The sequence below is a fragment of the Haplochromis burtoni genome, unplaced genomic scaffold, assembly GCF_018398535.1.
Source record: "Haplochromis burtoni strain Fernald_Lab_line unplaced genomic scaffold, NCSU_Asbu1 Contig_624, whole genome shotgun sequence".
In the NCBI taxonomy this organism is placed as follows: Eukaryota; Metazoa; Chordata; class Actinopteri; order Cichliformes; family Cichlidae; genus Haplochromis; species Haplochromis burtoni.
Window position 1 is genome coordinate 1 of NW_024582985.1, and position 8,846 is coordinate 8,846.

Here is an 8,846-nt window from a genome sequence, read left to right on the forward strand (position 1 = left end):
CTATCGATGCGTAGCCCCTTTTACGACACCCAGTGATCGCGCATTATTTCATCCAGCTGTAGTAATCGTCAACAGCAGGTGTGTTCGGGGAACCGGATTAGCGAGCTCACGGTTAGCGCGATGATTTGATCTTGGATGTGTCATTTGATCTTGGATGTGTCGTTTGATCTTGGATGTAGTAAGCGACGTACGAAGAACAGGCCCCTGGTAACCACATTAACATTACTGACACTCGCTGACTTATTGTAGTCCCTATAAATGCTCTCCATTGCAATGGTCTTACCTGTAAACACTGCCATATCCACCAGAATCTAGGGAGGCTTCCCATCCTCCTGTTAGTGATCCCCCATCTGAATGGATGATAACAACCTTCTGAACAAACTAGGTGTAGAAGGCCCCTACTGGCCCATATCTATGGGGCTGATTTCTGCCAATAATGCCCATTGTATGGACTGTTAACATGCGAATCGGGTGCCCATTGCCTTTTACGGTTGACTCCAGGTATTTAAACTAATCCTTGCATCTTCAGTATTATACAGTACCTATCTCCCTCTCATTCACACACATCACAAAGAAGCTCTAATGTTTAATAGTAGCAATACTCTTCACTTCTGTGTGTGATTTTCTACATTTGGCAGAGCAGCAGCCTGTGCTCACAGATGGTGACGGTGTGAGAGACTGTGGTGTTTCCTCAGAAGAACTACCAGAGGGCACAAGTCCTGTGCTGTGTCATCAAATGTATATTCCACATCTTCTATGCGTACAGATGCAGAGGCTCTGTAGAGGTTAGACAAAGCAGAGAAAATGAAGATCTGATCTCTCACAAGAGGCAGAAGATAAACCATCCACAGCTAGAAAAGAAATAGTTGTGAGTTGTAGAATTTATGGCCTCTCATGTTGTACGTAGTGTGTTCTTTACATTTTACTGTGATTTTTGTCGGCTGATGTTTAGAGTAGGAATGGAAAGTGGAATGAGATGCAGATGTTTTCACTGTCTAATGAAGTGTTTAAATCTTTAATAATATTTATTTGTTGGTCAATTTAGGAGTGTTTTTCTGAACATGGAGAATTTCCAGTCTCCTGCTGCAGGTGATGACTGTAACCCCAGAGCGAACTGGTCTGCAAAGCTAGAACAGGACTGAGAGAGAGAGCAGTCTTCATCCAGCTTCAAAGAAAACATCCAGGTAAAGCGACGCGGATCAGTGGATAAACTTGTCTCCACTTTCAAATGAGATACTCTTAGAGACAGACGATCTGAGCCATTTTAGCCTTAAATTCTAGTACTTTCAAATACACAAAAGTTTTTAAAGGACAAAACTTAACATCCAACTTTGACCATAATTCAGACAAGCCATTGCATGTGTGTGTTCAAACTTCCACAGATGGGCAGGATATCGCTGTCAGGCTGTCCAACCAGCCAACTTCAACAAAAGAACATGGCAGGCCTCAGTGATCACCACAGATGAGTGTGTTCCTGCAACATTCAGCATCTGATTTTTCTTGGTCTGTCTGCTTCTGCTGTTGGTAAGTATAGTGAGCTACAGTAACCATCATGCGGTCACTCTAGACACACGCCATATCACTATTTCTTCTTGTTCCCTTCAATCTTGAAGTGTCAGCTGGAAAGGAAACCATGCCAGTGTGCTGTGATGTTTCACCAGCATGTGCCAGATGCTGTTCTTGCCATTCATAGTTACACCACCAGAGACAGCCCCGCCCACCTCAGGACCTCCCTGTGTCAAGTATGATTATGAAGATGAAAATGAGCAGAACTAAGACTGTAAAAATTCATGAACAGAATGTTTAAATGCTTTTTAATTATTTATGAATCATTAGTATGTTTGTGTGTTTTGTCTTGTTTTTTGGCGTTGTCACCAACAAAGTTCACCAAACTCAGACAGTTTACATTCTGTATGTGTTTTCATCTTTACCAGCCACACTCAATTGTTGACTCAGTGACTTTATCAAATATTCAAGTAGTCCAGGTAACCCTTGCTCTCAGTAAGTTTGAAGTAATTTCCATATTTATTTTGTAATCTCTCTTCTTTCTGTGTTCTGCTCTGTTTGCGTGCTGCCTTTAACAGTTTTTCTCCTTTGTAACTGAGCTTGTAAACAGCTGCGTCTCTTTGTTCCCACATCACCGTGTTAAGTTTTTCAGTGTCTGGTTATTTTTTACTGCTGTTTGAATTCTCTGTATGTTTGACCCTGTAGACTGTTTAATGGATTGCTTATCTTTCTGTTTGTAACCACTGCCTGTTTTTGACTAAAGATTTGGATTTTTGACTTTAATACAGCCTCTGCGTGTCCTCTTCCTCTGTGAATGTGTTACACATGACACAGATGTTTTCATTTTAATAACACAGCTTTCCCACAGTGAGTTACCAGCAGCATTTATTCACAGTATCACAGAGAAAGGAGATAATGACTGTGAGCCACAGTGAGTTATTATCTTTCATGAGGTAAATTTGAAAGTCCAGTATTTCAAAGCAGATGGGATTAGGAACAATACTTTCACTTATTTACAAAGTGTCGTTTTTCTAATTATGTTAAGAAATATGCTATTTTTTTATTTTTTTTATTTTTTTTTGTGACCCGTTTGGATCTTTAGCCATCAGAATTGTTGTCTTAAGGCCAAGAAAGATGCCAAGCAGATTTATTTTACCAAGTGGATCATCATGGCCTTGCCATATTGGTCCATTTGATTGACCTTTATTATAATTATGAATTTATTTTATTTTCAGTTGCTACAAACGGGACAGACATGACTGGGGGATAGGACAGGGAGAAAGAATGAAAGAAAGAGAGGGAGAGAAAGAAAACCAAAGGGGAGAAGAGACGGTGAGAAGGGGGGGAAGAAAGAAAAAAAACAAAAAAAAAAACAAAAAAAAAACGGCACCATCACAATAAACTAGCTAGCAGTAGATATCAGTAGATACTAAATAATAAACGATATTGTGCAGCACGCAAGATAGACAGCGCACAATGTGCTTTGAGGCAGCAGCCAAGAAAGCTGTCTGTGAATACCTGTGTGCATACTGTGTGGATCAGCATGCTTGCATTCCAAAGGTTTCTCCATGTAACGATCTGCTAGGGAGTGTGGGGAGCCACAGCCCCGTCCTCCAGGGCATGAAGCAGGTATGGAGGAGATCAAAACTCCAGACATCCAGAGGCCCCCAGAACACAAGAGACCAAGGAAGACCAACAGAGGGGCAGCCGCGCCACTGTCCCAGTAAGAGCTGAGGAGAGTCCCAGATGAGGGCTCACTCAGCAGCCGCGGAGCAGAAGCCAGGGGGAGTTGCAGTGACGCGCCCGTGAGCTCCGCCGGCAGCCAGCTGTGCCTGAGTGACCGAGCCCCAGGCCGAGAGGCCGGGGGCACCCCACCTCCGAAGTGGCCCGAGCGAGCCCCAGGCTCCAGGCCCCGATAAGCGGCCGCCAAGGAGTGAGCCGGTGTGTACCCGGACGCCCACCCCCAGACACAAAGAACCACCAACGCACCGACACCTGAGGGAGTCCGCCACTGGCAGGGGAAGTGGTGGTGGGTGGAGATAGGCCTCCAAACCTTGGAGGGCCTGAGATGTCCCCAGAGAGGTGGCGTCTGATACCCAACCTGACATATAGACACAGACATACAGGCACACACAGACACAAACATCCATTCCCACCCTCATGCTCTCATATGCACTTACTCCACACTCAACCAACGTGGAGACAGACATAAAGAGACGCTGTACACACGATCACACTCCCCAAGCGTACTCTACGAACCGGGTCTAGGTACCCTTGCCCCTGGAGGGGGGAACTGCACCCAGACCCAGGTGGTGTTACCCTTTTCCCTGCGGTGGGGGGAGGCAGACCGCCCCGACTCCGCAGCAGCAGGGAGGCCCCACACTCCAGACCGCAGTCGGACGGCCAACTCCTCCTCCTAGCCCCCCCGCTCCAGCAGGCCGCAGAGAATGGGGGTGAGAGAAGACTCCAAACCTCCCTCCACCCGCTCATTGTAGTGTTGATGCATGTGTGTTCTAAGGTGCAATTAAAACCCAGGAGGGCATGGAGCTACCTGCCAGAGAGCAGCAGGTAAGCGCATAGTCCCTCCTGCTAGCCCTCAATGTCTACGTGTATTTAAAATTGAGAGGTGGGCAACGACGCCAGGGGTGAGGTGTACACCCTGATGGTAATTTGGACTCCGTGTATCGTGCCCACCCCCAAGATCCTATATGTATGTGTAATGAGAGTGTGAGTAATGTGAATGTCTAAGTTGTGGGATATATGCTATTAATAATGCTGTTAGTCATGTATAAATTAGAGATGGTGACTCTAACTTTACAGACTAAGGCGACTTTTGTTGTGATTTGGCGCTATATAAATAAAATTGAATTGAATTAAAACAAGTACACAACTCGCAATCTAACATGCCTTACTACTAAGTCATCATAAATAGTGATCGTTCACTATGAGAGTCTGACAAGCATTTTTCTTGTCAGTTGGGAAGAAAATGACCTCAAAATGTTAGACTTTCTTTTTTATTTTGCTTTTTTTTTTGCTGCTTTTCTTTTATACTTGAAACTTTAATCAAAGTTACCCATGTAACACTGATGTTTATTAAGCTTGGGTTAGCAATTCAGACATATGTAATCGATATTACTCTTGCTGGATTTAACAAATATCTAGGAATTTGTAATATAATTCAATTTGCATGTAATATTCATATTCAATATCAGTCCTTTCATTTGATAACCACATATGCTCCCAGGCTCATGGTGGGGCAGGGATGTGTCCTGGGATCCCTGAGTAAAAGGCAGTGTACATCCATATCATAATTGTATTCAATATTTGGTTAAAAGAATATGAATGTAAGCAAAAATCAGAGTAGGATTCTTGCAAATGAGATCATGGCTGTTTGTATTCAAGTCCGTCTTTGACTCTATCGTCCGCCTGATCCATCAAACCTCCAGCCAGTAAACCTTAGTCATGACATTATTAAAGGTAACAATGTAAAAAATTACACAGTCTGAATATAAAGTGCATTCTAAACTCCACTTCGGTGAATTATATGAATGTCCAAGGAGTCATTCAGGACTGTAAAACATTAACTAAAGAGCCTGGTCTTTATCATTAAACCTGTTGTTGCTTCATGTTTCTATTTTATATCAGACACTCTAAAGGTTTTAGTAAAGTTGCATTGTTATGGTGAAGTGACAGTATATATGTGTGTTAGTGTGTGTGTCACCAACAGCTATAAAAGGCTTTTTCTTAAAGGAGAAAGTGGGGTTTGAATCAGAGTTACAGCAGACTGTCAGCACTTTGAAATGGAACGCAGCCCTCCTACGGTGGACAGCCAACAACAGGAATCGGATGCGCCGTCCACCCAAAAACAGCAAACACCATAGCAACCGCCTAGCATGAGCTTACAACATATCCAGTCTTCATAACTATCAAACATATGAAATAATTTGCAAACAGTGAAAGTGTTACAGCTGTAGAGAGCTATATCTTTGGAAACTGCTAACATGTAATAATGTAAAATGTGATGTAACCATGGAGACTATAACTCAGTCATGTTAGTTAGCACTGACTGAGGTGATCGAGCACAGCCTCCACACACAGCACAGGATAAAGACATTTTTTGAATATAGTTTTGAGGTTATGGTGAACAGAAAGTAAATGGATATATATTTGCTTTCTTTGACAGTTTCAGCCTACAAATGTGCACTGTCTAAATATTAAAACAGTCGAAGAATAAAGTTTTGTCTCAGAAATAAGCAGAGCTGTTCATGTTTGCCATTATAGTTTTATTTGTTGAGAGAATTATGAATTTCACACTGTGTATCTAATGACAGAGTTTGAATAGTCTATTTCATTCCTTTGCCCTCTGAGAGCAGGAGAAACACTGACAATTATAGTTTAGCAAACTTCAGTTAAATCATGAAACATTAGATACAGGTAGAAACTGGGTCAGATTTTTGCTTAGTCAAAAGCAGATACGTTCTGAGTTCAGTCTGTCAAATTAAAAAAGAAACTACAGCATGCTGCATGTACTGTTTGCATACACGGTCTCATAAATAGGCATCGATGTCTCGAATGTAGACGTGTACCGCAGTAAGCATTAAAAGATCACAAATGAAACAGCAACATTCATGTAAAACTAATTTATATGACAATGATCAGACACTGAAAACAACATGTTTTAAAACAGTATTGTGGGGTGTAGGTGGGCATCAAAGTAGAAAACAGAACAGGACAATGTTCAATAACAAACACTTGCATGCACGGATATAACACATCTCCAAACAAAAATAAATATTTCACAGTTTTTGATCAGTGTATTGATTGTTGCATGACCACATGCAGTGTGTTACCATGATTGGCACACTGTGGATTGAGACTATGAACGTCACTTCTTTGAAGGTTTCTCCTTCTTCTTGGCATCAGCATGGAAGCAGAAACAGCAAAGAGTTGCTTTCATCCACCAAAAGGAAAAAGCAGAATATCTGAGTTGAAACCAGTCAGGTGGATATAAACAATAAATCAATCCAATGTCTCAGGTAGCTTAACCTGTTGCAACTGTTGATATAAGCTCAGTACAATTAATAATTTTATCAAGGAACTTGTGTTTTTATTGTTTTAGTCATCTAACTTCCATCCATCCATTCATTTAACTTAGGAGGAAGAAATGTCAGGTTGGTGCCTTTAGTCCCCTTTTATCTTTAAGTAAAGGACTTGGTTCACTTTCTGACACAGCTGTATGTGAGTTTATATCATGTCACTTTGCTGTTAGGGTTAGTGAGTTTCTTGGGTCGTTTGCGAACGAAATGGCTCTTAGAGCCGGCTCTTTGACGTGAACGACGCGACCCGGCTCCTTATCGCGAGCCGTCACGTGGTTTGTTTTTTTCTCTCAGCCTCTCTCTCGCACTTTTTTCCGCTTCACTCCGCACGCGAGCCTTGTGCTTTACGCTGGGCAGAGGGGGAGGGGCGGTAGTTACACTCAGTACCACAGGAACAGAGCCGGAGAGAGAGAAAGAGAGTCAGGGACAACAACGTCACATTAGAAAGGTATAGTAATCATCCACAACTATTTTTGGTTGCAGATGATAAGGGATTCAGAAAGTTTATTCATGCAGGTCCATATGACAGAGAATATGCATGTTCTTTTTGTTTTCATATTTTAATTTATATTTAATTGTGTTGTGGTTTGCAGTGTTTTGTGTTGTTTCACTTTAAATTTGTTTAAAAGGAAAAAGCTGAAAATTTAAATAGTTAAAAGTTGAAATGTGAATAGTTGATTTTTGTATTATATGATTTATTTATTACATTTTATGTGGAGTGAATAAATAAAAGTATATTTACGGTGGCCCCTAGAGACAAAGCACACACAAACTTTAAATCACGTACAAACTCTGAAGCACGTACAAACCCTGAAGCACGTACAAACTCCAAAACACGTAAAAACACGTACAAACTCCAAAACACGTAAAAACTCAGAAGCATATAAAAACTCAAAACACGTACAAAACACAACAGAAGTGCTCCAGGATGCTGGGCGCAGTGTTGAGCTTTTGTTACCTAGTGGCTACACAAGCCAACAAGTACCAACGACCAGATTTGGTGTGTGGTAGTAACAGGTAAATGAACTTTTTTTTTAAAATTATTTGAATATATATGAATGCTTGTGTATAAATACACAAACAACACACATATGCTTTCAATTGTGTAATTTAAGTGATCTAGTAGCTCTGCTTTGGAAGTTCAGTTCATGCTAGAAATGTGTTTTGGAGTTTGTACGTGTTTTGTCTCTAGGGGCCACCGCATATATTTATATATAAACATATATAAATAAAACCACTTTTTTTTTACGTTAGTAATTCCTTTTGTGCATAATTTTATATTATTGTTAATAATAAATTAATTAAAGCAACAACACAACCTGAAGAGCTGGTTCGGAGCCGAAAGAACCGGCTCTTTTTAGTGAAATGAACCGAAAGAACCGGATCTCTAAAAAGAGCTGGAAATCCCATCACTATTACCCCCACTGGTTATCTTTGGTTGCAGTTAACTTGGGAGGTAGGTGTTGTCTCCCATGACAAGATGAAAAACAATTATCTAGGATACATACATTTCATAATGCATGCATATATCAATTCAATCTGGCTTGAAGTCTGCTATATTTTAAATTCAGTCTCGTAGAAACTTGGGATCTGTATTGCAACATGTTACAGTTAACCTGTCGCTGGTTAGTGCAAATGGCTCATTGGGACATAGAAACCTAATATCTATGTCAAAGAATATCCAACCTGTAAAAGTTGTTTACAGTCAGAATCTTTTCCACCTGTATGCCATAAAAATAATACAAAAATCAATAGTTACATATGTTAATGAATTTTGTATTTATAAGGATGTAGCACCTCTCTCAGCATGTTTATATTGTTTTCCTTTCAGAAATGTAGCATAAAGCAGACTTATAAACATTTATTATCAAGTAGCAGCTAAATGTTGTAAAATGTAAGCATGATGCTAAAGTGTAAAAATAAATGTTTCACCAGGTATATTTACTTTAATTCAAAAAATATTTGTTTGTTCATCTTTACGTGCATGTATGTGACAAGCATTTTCTCTGCTAGTCATTCTTTTAAGAAAATATCGCATGGCAGTAATTTCCTTGTTTTGTTTTTAACATACAATTTTCCAGCATTAAATTTTATAAAACGGTTATAAAAGTATTATGACATTAATTTTACATTCACTTGGGTTCTATTTACATTTTATGACACAGTTGAATGCATCCATCCATTCGCTACCGCTTTTCCTTTTCAGGGTCGCGGGGGGCGCTGGAGCCAATCCCAGCTGTCGTA

At 40.5% G+C, this 8,846-nt stretch overlaps 1 long non-coding RNA gene across 2 annotated transcripts; it reads left to right on the plus strand.

Moving 5' to 3' along the window:
* Positions 1 to 152: 152 nt before the first annotated feature.
* On the plus strand, positions 153 to 2,293 carry LOC121812499. Of its 2 annotated transcripts, XR_006053094.1 has the most exons (3): positions 153 to 868; positions 1,046 to 1,524; positions 1,614 to 2,293. It is a non-coding gene; the product is annotated as an uncharacterized LOC121812499 (long non-coding RNA). The 2 variants fall into 2 exon arrangements; XR_006053093.1 differs by having other exon boundaries at positions 153 to 1,524.
* The last annotated feature ends 6,553 nt before the right edge of the window (positions 2,294 to 8,846 follow it).